The sequence below is a fragment of the Caretta caretta genome, chromosome 2, assembly GCF_965140235.1.
Source record: "Caretta caretta isolate rCarCar2 chromosome 2, rCarCar1.hap1, whole genome shotgun sequence".
Taxonomy (NCBI): Eukaryota; Metazoa; Chordata; order Testudines; family Cheloniidae; genus Caretta; species Caretta caretta.
In genome coordinates, this window is record NC_134207.1 from 125,429,840 (window position 1) to 125,449,135 (window position 19,296).

The 19,296-nt window shown below is 40.4% G+C and overlaps 1 long non-coding RNA gene across 4 annotated transcripts in view; it reads left to right on the plus strand.

Annotated features, from left to right (window-relative positions):
* Window positions 1-19,296, plus strand: part of LOC125632044 (uncharacterized) — a 73,730-nt gene that overhangs the window by 37,261 nt on the left and 17,173 nt on the right. For 3 of the 4 annotated variants that reach the window (XR_012667059.1, XR_007355155.2, XR_012667061.1), the window contains exons 2-3: window positions 14,059-14,165; window positions 19,095-19,273. This is a non-coding gene — a long non-coding RNA (uncharacterized LOC125632044). Of the gene's footprint in view, window positions 1-14,058; window positions 14,166-14,710; window positions 14,788-19,094; window positions 19,274-19,296 lie in introns of all 4 variants that reach the window. The other variant, XR_012667060.1, reaches the window with a different exon arrangement.

Sequence of the window (19,296 nt, forward strand, 5' to 3'; positions counted from 1 at the left end):
AATGTAGATTCATTTTGTTTTGACTTGTACATTGTATTACAGTATTAATTTTAAAACTATACTTAATATTTTAATATATTATAAAAGTAAAAACAAAATCAATCATTGTTATCAAATTAATATAATTTTGAAATTAATGACACAAAATTCTTCCATGGTTCTGAATCCAAATATTTTTGAATTTACATTCCAAAGGAAATTTTGAAATTTTGGCTTTTCATTCTGATTTGGAACAATATATTTTTTAATTTCAGAATTTCCTGTGGATCAGAAGACTCTGTTTCTAACTAGCACGAATGAAACATTTGCAGAGTGCTCAGTGTGAAATTTTGTTAAGAAGTTTATCTAGTTTATGTTCCACTAGAAAAGATTTGATTGTCTTTGGTTTGGATAAATTGGACACAACAGATCTGGGCTAGTTCAGATGTGTTTCACAACTGGTTTGCACATCTATGATGTCAAGTCATGCATTCAAATGCCTCCATCTCCAACATCTTCCTTTTTGCAATTCTGAATTCTGTCATTCACATAGATTCAAACAGCAAAAAATGAAAAATTGTCCTGAATTTTGCTTTGAGGTTTGAGCTTACCTCTCAAACACCAGACTCTGAAATTAGAGAAAATTACCCTCAAAATAAGGGATAATGAGGGACAACACACCTTGAAAGGAGGCACACAATGTGGTAAACTTTTTTTTTAAAAAAAAATTGAACACACTGTTTTATTAAAAAATATATGTCTGACAGATACTATAATATCATGGACAAACCTTATTGAACCTAAGCTAACCCTAACTGAATTAAATTTAAGTATTTTTAGGAATGTGCAGTATTAAAATGCAAATATTTATGTACTCGTGAGGGACTGTATGTATTTCCATGGGGAAGGGGGACCACAGTCCTCCAGTAACTAAGGACAATGGGCAGTGGTTAGGCATATTCATGAATGTTGTAATAGCTCCAGAGAGCTACATCCACCTGGAGAGAGGTTCACATATGCTGGTTCAAATTCAATTCTCCATGAATCAACAGATAAGCAAAGCACTTCTGGTTAAATAGCCTGAGTTAAAACTGACTCAGGGCTTTCTTTCTGATCTAGCAAATGGACAGGACCTTGCAGGAGGGAGAGGTGGGGGGGGGCAGGGAGGAAGGGAAGGGTTGGAAAGTCTTCGGCCTGCAGAGATCCCATATGAATTGAGTGTTTGTTCTGAGCTGAAGCTTGTGACCACAGAAAAAAACCCATGTGGGGCTTGAAGAAGTAATCACCAACCGGATCTCCTGTTAGAGTTGGAGAAGAGGGTTGTTTATGGGTTTTAATATGTTTTCTCTGTAATGCTTTTACCTTAAGAATAAATGTGATTGCTTATCAAGAGCGGTGTGTGGTAATTTAAAACCGTGAGCAATTACACTCTCTGTGGGACCTGAGGAGAAAAGTTTAGGCAGTCTGTCTATTGCCAGGGATATCACAGTATGGTCAGTGAACTTTACAGCCTGGAAATACCCCAGTCAGGAAGGAGAGAGATGTATGTCTCCACCCAAGAGAGGTGATAGCTGAGCAGCCTGGAGCTTAGAGTGGGTAGCTAGCTAGACCTTGAAGAGGGAATACAAGTACAGTTGCCTTAACTGTGACAGTATGTACAAACATTCAAACAGCCTAGGACTTATAAGGAAACTAAACAATGATTCTCATTCCTTTTAAATCCCTTTGCTAAAGCCCAAGCAATCAGTGTCTGAAGAGAACACTGGGGAATCATTAGCAGAGAATACAGAGGAACCTTATGCTGTGCCCCTGCTGCTGCCACCACCTCCAGCCGCCGAGCTCCGCTGCTGCGGCTGCTGCTAAGCGCTCCGCTCGGAGTGTGCCGGCTGCCATTCAGTGCAGCGCTCACAGACGTGACCCCTCCCTGAGTGAAGCTATGATGATCCTACCAGGACACCGTATGCTTAGGATGTACCATCCCATATACCTAAAGGAGGAGGGGAGTATTAGTTATTCCCCCCCCACGCGCTGTCTGATAAATTAATCGCTATTATTCCCAGCTGTGTGGTGTCCTGTGTGGACGTGCTAAGGCTTGTTAACCCCCCCGCCTCTCCCCATAAAAAATCTGCTGTAGGGATTGTGACATTGCACTCTATATGATTTTATAAAAATATGATAATGTGTGTGAATACAACGTAACTGGAATATGCTTCATGCAAACGGTCTCTTGTAAGGTATCATTACAAAGCTTATAATCTACTGAGTGTGGTCATCCTATTTGTATAAATGTATCACTCTTGTATCTGAAACTAGAAATATGAAATATAACTCTGAGGTCCTATTGTAGTTATGCAGAGTGTGGGCCATTAATGGTGGTTTGGAATCTTAATGGCTCCCATTAACCAGGACAATTACCTGTAGATGGCTCTGTTTACTTGTACTCCTCCTATATACCTGTGGGCTGGCAAGTGGGTAATGAAGTCATGTCACCTGAACTGGAATCCATCTTTAACCCATGCTTTTCCATTGACAAGGAGGGGTGGGAACCCAGAGGGAAAAAGGATTCCTGCCTTATGCAAAATATATATAAGTGGGTGGAACAGAACAAAGGGGGCTGCAATCATGAGAACCTCCCTAGCTACCACCTGAGCTGGAACAAGGGCTACACCAGAGAAAGGATTGTGCCCAGACTAGGAAGGCATCCAGTCTGTGATAGAAGCTTATTGAAACATCTGAGGGTGAGATTTTATCTGTATTCAGTTTTCTTACTGTATTAGGCATAGACTTGTGGATTTTATTTTATTTTACTTGGTAATTCACTTTGTTCTGTTTGCTATTACTTGGAACCACTTAAATTCTACTTCCTGTATTTAATAAAATCACTTTTTACTTATTAATTAACCCACAGTACGTATTAATACCTGGGGGCAGGGGGGAAGCAGCTGTGCCTATCTCTCTATCAGTGTTATAGAGGGCAAACAATTTATGAGTTTAGCCTGTATAAGCTTTATATGCGGTAAAACAGATTTATTTGGGGTTTGGACCCCATTGGGAGTTGAGCATCTGAGTGTTAAAGAGAGGAACACTTCTTAAGCTGCTTTCAGTTTAAGCCTACAGCTGTTAGGGGATGTGGTTCAGGCCTGGGTCCGGGTTTGCATCAGGCTAGGGGGTCTGGCTCAAACCAGGCAGGGCACTGAAGTCCCAAGCTGGGCGGGGGGCAGGGAAAGCAGGGGCAGAAGTAGTCTTTGCACATCAGTTGGAAGCCGCAAGGGAGTTTCTGTGATCCAACCCATCACAGTGGTATCATCTGGACTTTGCAATGGCAATGCAGTACCAAAGGGCGAACTTTAAAAACCAGGGCCAGATGTGGGATGTTCCGCCCTAAGCATAACACTTGAGAGTTGGTGGATGTGAACTCAAGTGCACCAATATCTTCAAATGAAACTCAGTGAAAACAATGCTCTTTCATCAGTTCTTGTGTCAAATCTGTGGGAAATGACACATTTTTATAGTTTTGGTGTTATCTGTGAACGGAACCAGGTTTGCTCTGAAAGTTTTCACACCATAGCCTACCTTTGGACAAACTGGGCCAGGACTCCAAGTTTGTTACAGAACATGGAATGTCATATGGCTGTTGGTTTTGTAAACAGAAGGTCTGCACAGTTCTAGTTCTAAAATTTCAGTCTATTTTTGTGTCCTATTTACCAGTTATTGCCTTGATTTTGCACTCATTCAGAATATTGTCATTAACTTCAATAGGTTCAGAAATAGTCCTATTTAACCACCTTACTCTTAGGGCTTGTCTTCACTACCGGGATAGGTCGACCTAAGTTATGCTACTCCAGCTGCTTGAATAAAGTAGTTGGAGTCGACCTAGGTTAGGTCAATTTATTTACCTCAGTGTCATACCCTGCACTACGCTGACAGGAGACACTCTCCCGTTGACTTACCTTACTCTTCTCAGGGAGCTGGAATACCAGAGTCAACCAGAGAGGGCCCTGCCATCAATTTAGTGGGTCTTCACTAGACCCACTAAATCGACACCTGCTGCATCGATTGCAGCAGGGTCAATCTCTCCAGTAGTGAAGAAAAGCCCTTAGACAGCTATCCCCACTTTCCATGAATAGGGGGAAAAAACGCATTAACTGATCCCTTATATTCATTAACACATCTGAATTAATGACATTACCTTGACATCTCGCTACTGTATGTTACCTAAAATTGTGTCACACTGGCAGCATTATCCATGAAAATCTGTAAATGCTGATTAGCCTAATGAAGTTCTGATGCTTTTCAGAATTGCTTGGTTGGGTTGGTTTTTGTTTTTCCAAAGAAATCTGTCAGATCATAGGACTGGAGCACCCATGGAAAAATATTAGTGGGTACTTAGGACCCACTGGCAGCTAGCTCCCTCCTGCCCCTCCAGCACCTCTTGTCCGCTGGCAGCCATGCCAATCAACTCCCCCTCCCTGCCAGTGCCTCCAGCGCACCATGATCAGCTATTTCACAGTGTGCAGGAGGTGCTGGTGGGGGATGGAGGGAGGAGCAGGGACAGGACATGCTCAGAATAGGGGGCAGAACTGGGTGAGAAGAGGTGGGGTGGGGCGGAGTGGGGGGGAAGAGGTGGGGCAGGGGTGGGAGTTTGGGGGAAGCGGGTGGTGGGGGAGCGGGGAGTTGAGCACCCTGGGGCTTGGAGGAAGCCAGTGCCTGTGTGTCAGATTACATAAATTACCTCTGGTAAATTACATTAGTATTCTCTTTGTCACCTACTTCCCCATAATTATTTATGTAAAAGGTTCAGAGTTATGTATGTTCCTGTGAATGGAAAGGTTATCTGTTTTTGTTTTCCTGTTACACACCCAGTCACATGAATAAACCAAAATAACCCAAGCAAACCAAAACAAAAAAGACAGCAACAGAAATAAAGAGTCTAAAGTGCTCTCAGTTTGCTATGACTCAAGCAATTACGGAGATGGTATTCAAGTTTATGACTATATTTAAGAGTGACCATTGACCTGATGCCCATGAATTCTTCAGTGCAGACATGTTTCCTAAACCTTTTGTGCCATTTAATTTGCCTGAGCTCTTCTACAAAGATCTCCCCTGACAGACTGGCATCAAAAGAAACAATGGCCTTTTCCTAAATAAAAAGGATGCAGCTTTGGGCAGTCTGCTGTTACAAGTGCCAACAACATTTCTTTCAAAGGCACCTGCTGTTACAGATCAACCCAAGCCTGAAAAGGACAGAGACAATGACAGCTTCCTTTTCTCCATTGTGTGAAACAAGAGTCATGAATTCTGTACAGGCAGCTTTAATTTATGGTGAGTATGCAAGCACTTGCTTCCTTAACCTTCAAAATCAAGAGGGTGAGGGTGAAGGGAACAAGTCATTTCTATAGAAATAACCTTAAAAAGAGTTTTGCTTTGAAAACATTCACTGAGTTTCACATGTGTATAGATGGGCATGAAGCAGCAAGTTAGACACCATGCAGAGAAAGCACAGATTATCCTCCATTAACATGTTTGTGTCTTTATAATTTATACAGGGCTATTGCTATTGCCTTTCTTAGGAGTGAACATAGCATGTCTGAAATAGGAGAAAAGTACACCACGGTACTGCACTTAAACAATGCCAATTTCCATGGCAGCAGGGAGTAGTGACTGAAAAAATACACACAGAGAAACCGAGAAGACTCACAGAAGTTCTGCTGGCAGCTTTAGGGTCATTACCCAAATCAACCAGAGGAAGACAATTTCATTTCATGGACATTTTTTAGGTTTCAATATTTGTTTTCATTCCGCATTGGAACAAAACTAAAATCTTTAAAGTGTTTTCACAAAACCTAGTTGTGGCAAAATGTCTGTTTTCAGATCAAAAACCTGAGCTTTTCCATTCAGATTTGAATTCAGATTTTCTCTCTCTCTCTCACACACACACACACACACACACACACACACCAATCAGAAGAAACCAAAGAGCCCGGGATCAAAACACTCTTCTTGAAGAAAACTTGTTGAAACCGATACTTCCCACAAAATGTTTTGGCTTCAGAGAAATAGTATACTTTGGTGACTTGTCATGTAGTTAAAAATGGTCTGCTGAGTTTATTATTATATATTCCTATTGCTTATATAGGGACAAATTCTGATTCCAATTCTTGTGCTGACTAGAACTTTATTCCTTGCATATTCTTTCTAAAATCAATGTGGAGTGATGTACTGCTCACCACGAGGAAAGGTATCAGAATCTTGGCCATAATTCTCTACACGTGTAGAGGGCTCAAAAACAAACAACAAAAAGTTGTGTTAAAAAGGTTTGGCTAACATTTTCAAACACAGAAACCTAAAATTAGGCTCCTAACTTTAAATTTAAGCACCTAAATAATTTTTAAAATGCTGAGCACCTGTCACTTACTACTGCATGCATCTTGAAGGTCATTCAGGGCTGGTGTTTTTATTATTATTATTATTATTATTTATTTGAGGATATTGGTTTTGATTTTTAGTCTGCAACAAGGTCAGCCTGTTACGAGATTGTGAGGGTAACTTGAATGCCTTGCCTTCTGGATGCTATTTTCTCTTTAAACTCTTCACTGATCCTGAAAACTGTATATGCTTGCCTGTCTTTGAATAAGCATTTCTCCCAAGCCCTCTTGAGAGATACACTTAGATTCTTTCTTTATACTGAGTAGAGCTGCCAAAAGTTTGTAGCATAAATTCACATTTTGCCCAGTCAGGCCACCCACCAAAAACATACACGTCAGCCACTGAGAGTGCCAAGACTGGGTTGGCTTTGTGAACGAGCAGGAAAGTGCAGCCTTTCTGCTCCCTCTGAAGCATGTTTTCTCTCTCTCTCGCCTACTGCAGGAAGAATGTCTTTCAAGACAGAGCCCAAATCATTGGGCGGCAATATTCCGGCTGGAAATAAAGAGTAAATGTTTAATGATGAGAATAATGGGGACAATTTACCACTGAGTCAATTTACCAAAGGTCTCAGTTGACTCTCCATAATGGACAATTTTCAAAATCAAGATTGGATGTTTTTTCTAAAAGTTCTGTCTAAGAATGATTCTGGGGAAGTTCAATTGCCTGTATTTTACAGGGGGGTCAGATGAGGTGATCATAACGGTCCCTTTTGGCCTTGGAATCTATGAATCCTCCCACAGAATAACATCAGAGAGAGGAGATAAACAGCCACGATAGGGATCCAACCAAAACAGAAGCTGTCCCTAGCCTATGCAGGAGAATAACTAACGAGTGGTTGACTAGCACTCTAACAGGTTTTGTCAAGGATCACAACACTAAAGATCTTGGATGGGGGCAAATAGTGGGAAACCCATGATCAGAAGCACTCATGTGGCACTACAAAGACTGAGGGCTGAATTAGCAATTCACTAGATTATAGGCCTTTCCATACCAGAACAAACCAATGGTCCAGCTAATTCAGTATAGTTTTTCTGACAGTAGATAACACTGGATATTTCACAGGGAGACACAATCTCCCAATAATGTATTTGTGTGACATGCCATAAAGAACAATTCCTGATTACTTCCTGAGCCCAGCTGGAAGAAGTTTATTCTCTGAAGCATGAAGATTGTCTGCCTTTATAATTTTATTGTAGTTAGTGTAACTTCAGGCATTATTCTAACTGATGTGTTCTAAATCTTTTTTTTTTTATGTGTACGGAGTTCTCACTCAATACTATCTTGTGACACTGAATTCCACAGGAATGCTATAAGATGTCTAAAAAGAATTTTTCTTTTAACTATTTTAAATTAGTTGCCATTTAATTGTATTGAGCATTGTTCCTATAGAACAAGGTAACCTGGAAAATTTGACTGGTCTTCTGTGTATCATGGATTAGTTTATATATTTTTAACATATTTGGAAGACTTTTCTCCTTTCCAACCAAAATATTCTAATCTTTCATTTTATTTCTTTCTTTGGAACTTTCTTTTTTTAAAAAAAAAAGATAACCCAAAGGAAATACAAAAGTTTATGTGAGGATAATTTGTTGGGATTCTCTGGACAAAAACTAAATAATTAAGAGTGGCTGATTTTTTAGCACAGTTACGGCTATATTATATAACACAGAAATACATGCAATGCCTTGATTTACAGTAAATATTGTTTAAATATATCTTTTGGTTTTGTTTTTTGGAAGTTGGATTATGTCTGTTATTATTGAAAAAATGTAGCCAACAAGAGCTATTTTTTATCTAGGGTGTCCTCTTGGCAGTTTTAAGCACTATGCAATACAACTTAGTTTGAATCTGTTTGTTTTTCAACCTAGAATGGAACTGTTAACTTTAAGTTTCATGGCCCTCTGGAAAATGTAGTTGAGTCACCAAGGGACCATTTTGTTACAAACATTTTGTTTTCTTGCAGTGGGTCATGTATTTTATTTTTCAAATTGAATAAACTAATTTCAGTCTGTTTTGACTTAGTCACAAAGGACAATTGATAATAGTGTTGTCTAAAATTTGTTCAAAGGACAAAGTTTAAAATTTCAAACTAGTCATGAAACTAGCCCTCAATGAGGGACCACTTCGTTATGTCTAAAAACAATTAACTTGGTCATTTAAAAGTTAGAAACATTTCTACACAGGGGTCCTGGAACAATTTTTAAAGCAGGGGTGCTGAGAGCCACTGAACCAAATTGTAAACCCTATATATACTGGAAACCACTTCAAGCCAGGGGATATGGCATCACCCCCAGCACCCCTAGCACCTATGTTTCTACATTATATTCATGAACAGGTCCAGCATGTGACTTTCCTTTATTTCTTGTTAATTGAGGCCCCTATGTAAGAAAACAACCCTCTTCAAGAAAGCACTCAAGCTCCATACTTAAATTTAAGGTTTCAAGTACATGTCAGTGAGAGGTAAGCACATGCAGCCTGAAACAGAACTTGTCTTACAGTCTATGATGATTGGTGCAAACTTGTGCAAAAGAAAAAAACTGTAGTAAAACAAGAACACTTGAATCCAATTCCTCCTAAAGTTTGAAGACAATCAGATTTGGACCCAGATGCAAATATTTTGTAATTGTAACCATCTCTGTATTCTGAAATGGACGGTGGACAAAATTAGAACACAATTAGGTTGTAAATGTGCTTGGATTTGGATCTGAACTTTATGACTCAAACTCAACTGTTTAAATAAGGAAACATTAGGTCTCCCCACTAACTGAACTGCACAGTTCAACATTTACAGAAGATCACATTTGCCAGCAGAGACTGCAAACAGTGATAAAGCAAGCTGTTACATCTGTAAAGCAAAATTTTATTTTCCTTACTGGTCTACACAGTTCCATTTTTGTGCACAGTTGTGTCTGTTGCAGTAAACAGCTGCATAAGCAGTGGAAGTATGTTGCTGTCATTAATTAAAACAGTTATCCCTACTGATTTAACTGCATGGGTCCATTATTTGGTCTATCAATGCTGGCAGACAAAATCTTCTACTAATGTGAAATTGTACATTTGAATTATTTTTGTTATACATTTAGGGTCAAATTCATCCCTAATGTAATTCCATTAAAGTCATTAAGGTTGCATGAGGGATAAAATTTGTTCCATCTTTCACTTTAGATTATTTACTTTAATGCACCTTACATTAGCTCTTATAATGTACATAATATGCTTTAACATAGGCGATATATGCAATATGGCTGAGTTAACATTGCTGTAGGACCTAAGGGCCAAATTCTGTCCTAACATGTCTTATGGATTGACTTCAATGAGGTTATAAAGAATGTAAATCAGGGTAGAATTTGGTCATTCTGCCCCAAAGTAAAGTCCTGTAACATCTGAATTTTCTTATTTTTGTATGAAGTGGTGAAAAGAGGTTGAAGTAGTGCATTCAACCTGGCCATGTGTCTCTACATTTGCATCCATGGATTATAAGCATACTGTCATTTGCACTAAGTCTGAGGAGGACTTTGATCATTACATAGCACAAATTTCACATCAGAAAGGATTCTGCCAAGAGGTACCACATGTCAAAAAGCGATTGAAGGAGGTTTTGGACAGACTTGGACGGATCACACACTGATGACTCTGCTGTCATAGTCTCTGTGGAAAGCTGATTTGATCTAATTAACAGCAAAGAACTAGAACCACAAAAGGACAAAATTGAAAGATGAATCAAAGATGCTATGGAATCTTTCCTTTTCTTAGCCAACATGACTGTTCCAGAATATAAAGGTCATAGGTTGAGCCCAGAACAGTAAAAAGAGGTGGAAATGTGACTGATAAGACAATATCCTGAATACTGAGTTTATGAGGGAATTGTGTCAATGTCTGTTGCTGCAAATTGTTAGGAAATTGGGGGAGGGGAGAAGGGAGGAATCACAGGACTGTTTAATTCAGCATTTTGTCAACTTTTAAAAGACCTGCATTCCTGCCCAGGAGTTGAGCTCCAAGCAAACATATTTGCAGCATATTTGGATTGCTTTGCTTGAGACTTTGTAGAGTACAAGATGCTGAAAAAAGCAAATAAATTTATAGAAATGTATCATCAGAAGGGCAGATACAATAGTGCACTGGGTTTACTAGTTAGCAACTCAACTTTTCTATACTGTATAAAAATTGCTCATTTTGAACAACAAATAGGATAACTTTTTTATGTTGGGAGAATAAACGTATTTGTGAAATGAATTACATACTATACATTTTCAAAAAGAAAAGGAGTACTTGTGGCACCTTAGAGACTAACCAATTTATTTGAGCATAAGCTTTCGTGAGCTACAGCTCACTTCATCGGATGCATACCGTGGAAACTGCAGCAGACTTTATATACACACAGAGAATATGAAACAATACCTCCTCCCACCCCACTGTCCTGCTGATAATAGCTTATCTAAAGTGATCATCAGGTTGGGCCATTTCCAGCACAAATCCAGGTTTTCTCACCCTCCACCCCCCCACACAAATTCACTCTCCTGCTGGTGATAGCCCATCCAAAGTGACAACTCTTTACACAATGTGCATGATAATCAAGTTGGGCCATTTCCTGCACAAATCCAGGTTCTCTCACCCCCTCACCCCCCTCCCAAAAACCACACACACAAACTCACTATCCTGCTGGTAATAGCTCATCCAAAGTGACCACTCTCCCTACAATGTGCATGATAATCAAGGTGGGCTTGATTATACACACAACAAACTCACTCCTGGAGAGTGAGTTTGTGTGTGTATGGGGGTGGGGGGGTGTGAGAAAACCTGGATTTGTGCTGGAAATGGCCCACCTTGATTATCATGCACATTGTAGGGAGAGTGGTCACTTTGGATGAGCTATTACCAGCAGGATAGTGAGTTTGTGTGTGTGGTTTTTGGGAGGGGGGTGAGGGGGTGAGAGAACCTGGATTTGTGCAGGAAATGGCCCAACTTGATTATCATGCACATTGTGTAAAGAGTTGTCACTTTGGATGGGCTATCACCAGCAGGAGAGTGAATTTGTGTGGGGGGGTGGAGGGTGAGAAAACCTGGATTTGTGCTGGAAATGGCCCAACCTGATGATCACTTTAGATAAGCTATTACCAGCAGGACAGTGGGGTGGGAGGAGGTATTGTTTCATATTCTCTGTGTGTATATAAAGTCTGCTGCAGTTTCCACGGTATGCATCCGATGAAGTGAGCTGTAGCTCACGAAAGCTTATGCTCAAATAAATTGGTTAGTCTCTAAGGTGCCACAAGTACTCCTTTTCTTTTTGCGAATACAGACTAACACGGCTGTTACTCTGAATACTATACATTTTGTTTTTCATAAAAGAAAATGCTTGAGTTTTTACACCGGGGTTGGTCTCTCCTGCCCCAAGGTTTCGTTTTGTTTTTTCCTCCTCCCACCTGGTCCCTGCCTGCCTTCAGCTGCTCCAGTTCCTCTCTGCATCTGGCCCATCCCCTACTACAAGCCCACCACTCATCCAGCTTTTCTTCCCTGCCTGGCTTCTGTCAGGACCAAAGAACTAAGGGGGTAATATTCTACAAAGGCAGCTAAGACCTCATGTACATGTGACAAGGCTACTCTGCACTTACCTCTTGGGGGTACATTCTGGCCTATTACCATAATGATGGCTTTGTTGGGGTCATTCTAAACCACCACAGAACTATATCAGCTTTTCCTTTGTTTCAGACTTTACTCATCACAAGCCTCTCAATAATGCTTTCTCAGAGTTCCTTCCTAGAAGAAGGGAAGTTTATTCGCATCCTAGAAGTGAAGCTTAACAATTTAGAAACAGCCACAGATCCCCAGCAATGTTCAGAAGACACTTATCATTGCTTTCATTCAGCTCATTAACATAAACTGTCTTGGTCAGTTCTACTGAATCAAAAGGGATAAGTGCACATACATGTAAATCAGAGGAAAATTTGGCCCTATGTGCTTGTGGCTGTGTTTGTGTATATGCACAGGCAATTAATAAATCATTAAAAAATCATCAGAACAGTTTAATCTTTTTTATGATGTTCTAAAAGGGAAAAAATCTTTAAGGAATGTCTGTTTATTAATTATGACGATCTATTATTTATGTAGTTCCCTCAGTGTGGTAGGCTGCATTATCTGGTATAATTCTATGGAGGTTAGCCAGGTCCAAGGCTGCTCCTTTTTAAGAAAAGCAAAGGCATAAAACTAAAGAAATGCAGTAGACATGACCAGAAAAATTTACTTCTAGGCAGGTATTGCTACTGATTTTTATAGTGTTTGCTCTGCAAGGATTTTGTATTCAGTCCTGGCAGCAATTCAAAATCTGCATTTAAAAAGAATTTGTTTAAGTGATGATCCTGAGCCATTTTCTCAATGTCAGAAATAAAAGTGTATTCTTAATGAAAAAGGCACTCTAGATATAAAATATTTAAAGGCTACACGCTAGCATACTTACTGCTTTTTCTACAGGGGGACCCTCACATTTGTTTTTGTATACCAACACCAAGCAGCAACTTGACCAGGATGAGAGTTAAAATTGGTGCTGTACCTTCATCCATCAGACCCATATCTTTTACTGAGGTTGATGTTTGAAAATTATAGAGAAGTCAAGGTGGAGAGAGTCTGTTATGTGCTCCAAGATTCCAGCTCACATGATGAGAATATCACCACAAAGCTGGCTGTTCAATGATTTTTTTCCCCAAGAGAACTGTTTAGCTGTTAGTGGGCCTTGCTGCTGATGGTGTGCTAAACAAGAGATACAGCCAGCTTACTAGAACTATTGAGCTTTATTGTTAAATATAATCTTTATTTCTCTGCTCTCCAAAAAATTGAGTTTTGCACAGGCTTTTCTTAAAGTTTCCTTAGTATCCATTTTAATGCATTTTTTTCTCTTTGACACTTCTACTAGCTACATATCAAAAAAAGTCACTCTGTAGACCTGTTTGTAATACAACTCAAAAGAAGGAGATTTTTGCTCAGTTTTGGGTTCCATAACAGGAGGCTGAAACTCAGTTCAGATTTGTCCTAAGATCAATTTATTGTTTCATATCGAACCAAGATGGAGGGATCCTAAAATGTTGCATGATCTGATTGTACTCTCAGCTTAATATAACACTTTCTGGGTGGTGGAAATAATAGATTAGGATATGAAGGGTGTGACACCCTGTGCCTCGGGAGAACCCCTGCACTGCCATGTTCATCCTTATAAAATGATTGCGTAGTATCCAATGCAAAGTTTGTCATGTCGGGTGTCTTCATAAGGCTCATGATGCACTGAGCATTGTTGTTATAGTAATGTTATAGGTTGTAATTTCATGTATATAGTTATGAGGCTGAAAATGTGTCCTCCTAGCTTAAAACAAGGCCAGGCAAAACTCTCCAGGAACAGAGGGGCAGTTCACACCTCATCAGGGCACGTATGGGACAAACCCAGCCCAGTCTCACAGGAACAAAGGATGCTGGCCTAGGCAGCAACAAAGGATCTGTCGGACTCTCCACTGAGTCACCCCCCTTCCCTTGGTCAGTCAGGGACTATGATGAGATAATACTCACCTGACCCTGAAGGGAGGGGGCACAAAGCCAAGAGGGAAGAAAGAATATGATAAAAGGGAGAGATGTTTTCCATGCTCTTCCTCTCTCTTCCACCTCCATCTATAGACATCACCACCAAGCTACTGAAGTGCTGATCAAATGGGAGAGCCTGGCTGAAGGGCAATCAGACACCTTTGGTGAGAAGCAACCAGAAGGACAACCAGACACCTGTGGTGAGAAGTATCTAAGTTTGTAAGGGCACTGAAAGTGTTAAGATCATCTTAGAATGTGTTTTGCTTTTATTGCATTAGACCAAATCTGACTTTTTGGGATTTGACTTATAATCACTTAAAATCTATCTTTGTGGTTAATAAGTTTGTTTGTTTATTCTACCTGAAGCAATGTATTTGGTTTGAAGCATGTCAGAGACTCCCTTTGGGATAACAAGCCTGGTGATATCAATTTCTTTGTTAAATTGACAAACTCATATAAGCTTGCAGCGTCCAGTGGGCATAACTGGACACTGCAAGATGGAGGTTCCTAGGATTGTGTCTTGGACTGGAGATATTGTCTAGTGTCATTCAGTTGCACAATCCAAGCAGTTTACATGCCAGAGGCTGTGCGTGAACATCCCAGGAGTCAGGGTTCTCACAGCAGAGCAGGGTAAGGTTACCAAGCAATGGAGATCACCCTGAATCAGTGATTCATTACAGACCACTTCCCAAATTTTTGTGTCACCTGAAAACTTTATCAGTGATGATTTCATGTTTTCTTCCAGGTCATTGACAAAAATGTGAAATAGGATAGGCCCAAGAACCAATCCCTGCTGGATCCCACTGGAAATACATCCACTTGGTGATGATTCCCCATTTACTATTACATTTTGAGACCTATCAGTTAGGCAGTTTTTAATCCATTTAACATGTGTCAAATTAAAATAGAGAATGATATAAAATTAATCAAAATGTTGTGAGATACCAAGACAGAAGCCTTACAGATGTCTAAGTATACTATGTCAACACTATAACATTTAGCAACCAAACTTGTAATCTCATCCAAAAAAAAAGATAACAAATTAGTTTGACAGGATGTATTTTCCATAAACCCATATTGATTTACATTAATTTCAGTACCCTCCTTTATTTTTTTATTAATTGAATCCCTTATCAGCTGCTCCATTATCTTACCTTGGATGAATATCAGGTTGACAGGCCTATAATTACTCAAGTCATCCTGTTCACCTTTTAAAAAAATTGACACATTATCTTTCTTTCAGTCTTCTGGAACTTCTCCAGTGCTCCAAGACACATTGAAAATCAACATTAACAGTCCAGTGAGCTCCTCAGCCAGCTCTTTTAAAAAATTTAGATGCACATCATCTGGACTTGCTGATTTAAAAATTTCTAACTTTGGTAGTTTCAGTTTAACATCCTCCAAAGGTACTAGTGGAATAGAAAAAGTGTTATCATCACCACACAATAAGACTATATTGTTTGCTTTCCCCCCCAAATGCAGAACAGAAATATTTATTGAACACTTCTGCCTTTTCTGCAGCATTATTGACAATTCTACCATTTCCATCTAATAATGGACTAGATTTCTCTTTGTGTCCCTTGGCTACCAATATTAATTTTCTATAATTCCTAATTTATATTCATTACTATCACTTCTCTTTTCTTCCATTTGTTTTATACACACACACTTTTTATAGCCACCTCCACTTTCCCTCTAAACCAAGGTTTTTTTTTAACCAGCACAGTCTTCTTCCTCATTTGTGGGATTGTGGCTTTTGGGGCATCCAGTAAGAAGTTCTTAAATGATTCTCAATTATCATTCACATTTTGCTAATTAAATCCTTCTGATTTAGCTCATAATTGTTTTCAGTTTTGTGAAATTGGCCCTATGAAAGCACCAAGTATATATATTGCTGGTCTGGACTTTATTCTGTTTGCACATTACAAGTGTGATCAAGTCAGGATCACTTGTACCTAAGCAACCATTCAATTTTATTTCCATGATCAGTTTCTCTTTATCTTTTAGGACAAAGTTGAATAAAGATTTTTCCCATTTTGGCTGCAATACTTTTTAAATTAGGAAATTGCCCTCTATGATGCTTATAATTTCCAAGGAGTTTTACTACTGGCAGTATGAGACCTCCACTCCAGCATGTGTCACTCAGATTGAAGCCCCCGTGACAACACAGGGTCTTTTTGACATATTATATATAGGTGTGTCAGGAGTCAGTCATCCTGTTTCATAATTGGTGGTCTGCAGCAGACACCAGCTGATACCCCCTCTTGTGGTTTAACTGTTAGGACATTGTTCCATAAGCATTCAAGATAATTTTCTTCTGAGCTATCAGTGACTTGGAAACAAGTAATGTGATTTTGACATTGAGTGCCACTCTCCCTCCCCTTTTGCCCACTTGAGCCTTCCTAAATAGATTATAAACATTTATTTTAACATTCCAATCATGCAAATCATCCCACCAGGTTTTGTTAATACCAACTAGATGGAATTTATGCTCATAAATGAGCAATTCTAATTCTCTTGTGTAACCCTTCTGCCCGTCAGAGTTGGCAGCAACAAGGGCCGGGTTCAATATCTAGGGGATCCATTCCAATAACACAATGCAAACCGGCTCGAGCCCCCACCCAGTGACCTGGGACAAATATATACCACCCCCGCTGGGCGCCTCCAAGAGGCAATACTTCCCCTCTCGCAAGCACATAGTCTGAGTGTAGCAAAAGCCTTTTAATAACAGAGAGAAACAATGTGGCATTATGTTTGGGAAACACCACCAACAGGATTCATAACACAACCCATGAGCAAAAAACCCACCCCAAGCAAATTGGGGCATGCCCTTTTCCCTTTGGTTCTTGAGTCCAGCAACCCCAAATCACCCAAAGTCCCAAAAGTCCAATGCCCCAAAAGTCTCTGTCCCTGGTCAGGGCAGCCCCAGAGTTCGAAAGTTTATCTGCGGAGCTTTACCTCCCAACCTGGGTGGAAATGGGACGGGGGTAAGAGGCACCTTACATGATCTGAAGCTGACCGCCCCATAGCTCCATAGCAGCGCTTCACTCCGCCAGCCGCCCCACGAACTCCTTCGCTCAGCTGCACTCCGCTCCGCCAGCCGCCCCACGAACTCCTTCGCTCAGCTGCGCTCCGCTCCGCCAGCCACCCCACGAACTCCTTCGCTCAGCTGTGCTCCGCTCCGCCAGCCGCCCCACGAACGCCTTCTCTCAGCTCCACGGCCCACAAGCAGCTCCTGCCATCCACAAACTGCTCCACCAGCCGGCCCACCAACTGCTCCACAATATATCTTCAGGCTCCCCCACTACTTAACACAACACTCAGTGATTTCAGCTCTTAGGTGAATTCAGCTTGTAGTAGGGGAGCCCCAGTGCTGGTGCACTGTCAGCCCAAAATGAGTTCAGCAGCCTATAACTAGACTTCTAATGAAATCAAAATTAGCTCTGATATTCCACAGTGGAGAGAGGAGGAAGTGCAATTAGCATGTAAGGCCCTCACCAAGAGGCCCATGCCACCAAGTATTAGTACTTGTCCCCAGCCTCTCTCCATTCACACAGTTTTGGAACCCATGACCCTTGCCTAGCGAGTGCTACTTAGTTGATGGTGAATCCCTCCATCATAACAAAAGGCCACGTACAGTTCCAAGCACAGTTCCCATAATCAGGGTAATAACAATTTATTCTTCCTGCCCCAATAACAGAGACACTGGGGATCCCACAGCAGCCAAAGTGACCATTTGGGCAGCTATGGTCTCATTCTAGGCGTGGTGGGTGTGCCTATGCAAATGAGATCGGCCCCTGAAGTTCTTTTCCACAACTTGCCACACCTCACCACCAGATGTCAGGGTGGAGCTCATCCTGACACTGCTTACACTTGTTTGTCACCCAGGATCCTAGCATGAGTGTATAGGCAATTCAAGAATTTCTTCTCTTCATGTCCTTTGGTTCCTTGATTTATTTTGTTCTCAGCATCTCAGTTTTGTGTTGAGTGCTCATATCTTCTCTCTTTTTACCTTCCACTTTTGTTATTTGTTAAATGGGCTCCTGGCTATTTTAGCCAGCCTGACCCCATGAAGATTGGTCCCCTTCTACTAAGATGGAGGCCATCCAAACTATACATTCCCCTATTCCCATAGAAGACGGACAAATGTCCCACAAAACCTTCCACCCTACGCCACTTACTTAGCCAGCAGTTCACTTCCAGAAGCTTCTGCCTTCTGTTTTCATTCACTTGTGGAACAGGGAGGATTACAGAGAAGATTGCTTGGAAATTCTTTTTCTTCAGCAAGCTTTTAAGTTGCTTGAAGTCATCTACTATCTGCTATCCTGCAACACAATGTCATTACTGCTCATATGAACCATCACCAATGGTTCTGTCACATATGAACCATCACCAAAGCCTGTCGACTTCAGAAGCCTATCCAATCTTAGAATATCATGTGTCTTGGTTCTGGGAAGGCAACACATCATCCTCTTGTCCACCTGTCTCTTCCAAAAATGTTCTTTTGGTTCTTCTGAGCATTGAATTTCCAACAAGGATTGTCTGTCTTCCACGGATGGTTGGAGAACTCTTTGCAAGCAAGCTTCATTTTCTTACAAGTAGGGCTGAGCTGTGCTCCACATGGTGTCCCATACATCTCTCCATTTCCTTGGACCTGCTGGATCTTGTGAGGTGTCTTCAAAGTTTCCACACTATGTGATGGGGCAGTGTGCCAGCTGTGTAAAACACATAACTGAACCTTACTTCTGACCAAATAGAATACTAAAATGATGCCAGGGAATTATTGTGAGCAGGGCTCCATCCATGAATTATACTTCTCACAAAAAAGGTAAAAAAAAATTCTGCTTGTAAAATTGGGAAATACGGCTCAAATATAAAACCAAAAGGAAATTCAGAATGTAGTATATGTACTAGGCGACTGATGGCCAGGCAAACATAAGTTCTGTCAAAGAAATTTTTTGCCAGCTGAATAAGAGAATCTGTCTCACTCTCTGGGAAAGAGAGCATCTCTCTGAGGCTCCAAAACATATGGGATAAATTCAGCCAGTCAGGAACAAAGAACTATTTGACTAGGGCTGGTTCAAAAATTTCTTTTGAAATTATTTTTTTTGTTTTTGTTTATTTTACAGAAAATTGGATTTTTTAAACAAAACATATTTCTTTTGCAAAAAAGTATCTATTTTTCATCCACTCACGAAAAGTGTCTATCAAGAGGATGACTGTGGTGCATGATGGGAGATGTAGTTCAAATAGGAGCCCTACAGAGGAGAATGGGAACATGCGTAACACAAACTACAACCCCCATGAGGTACTGCAGCAGCATTTCAGAAT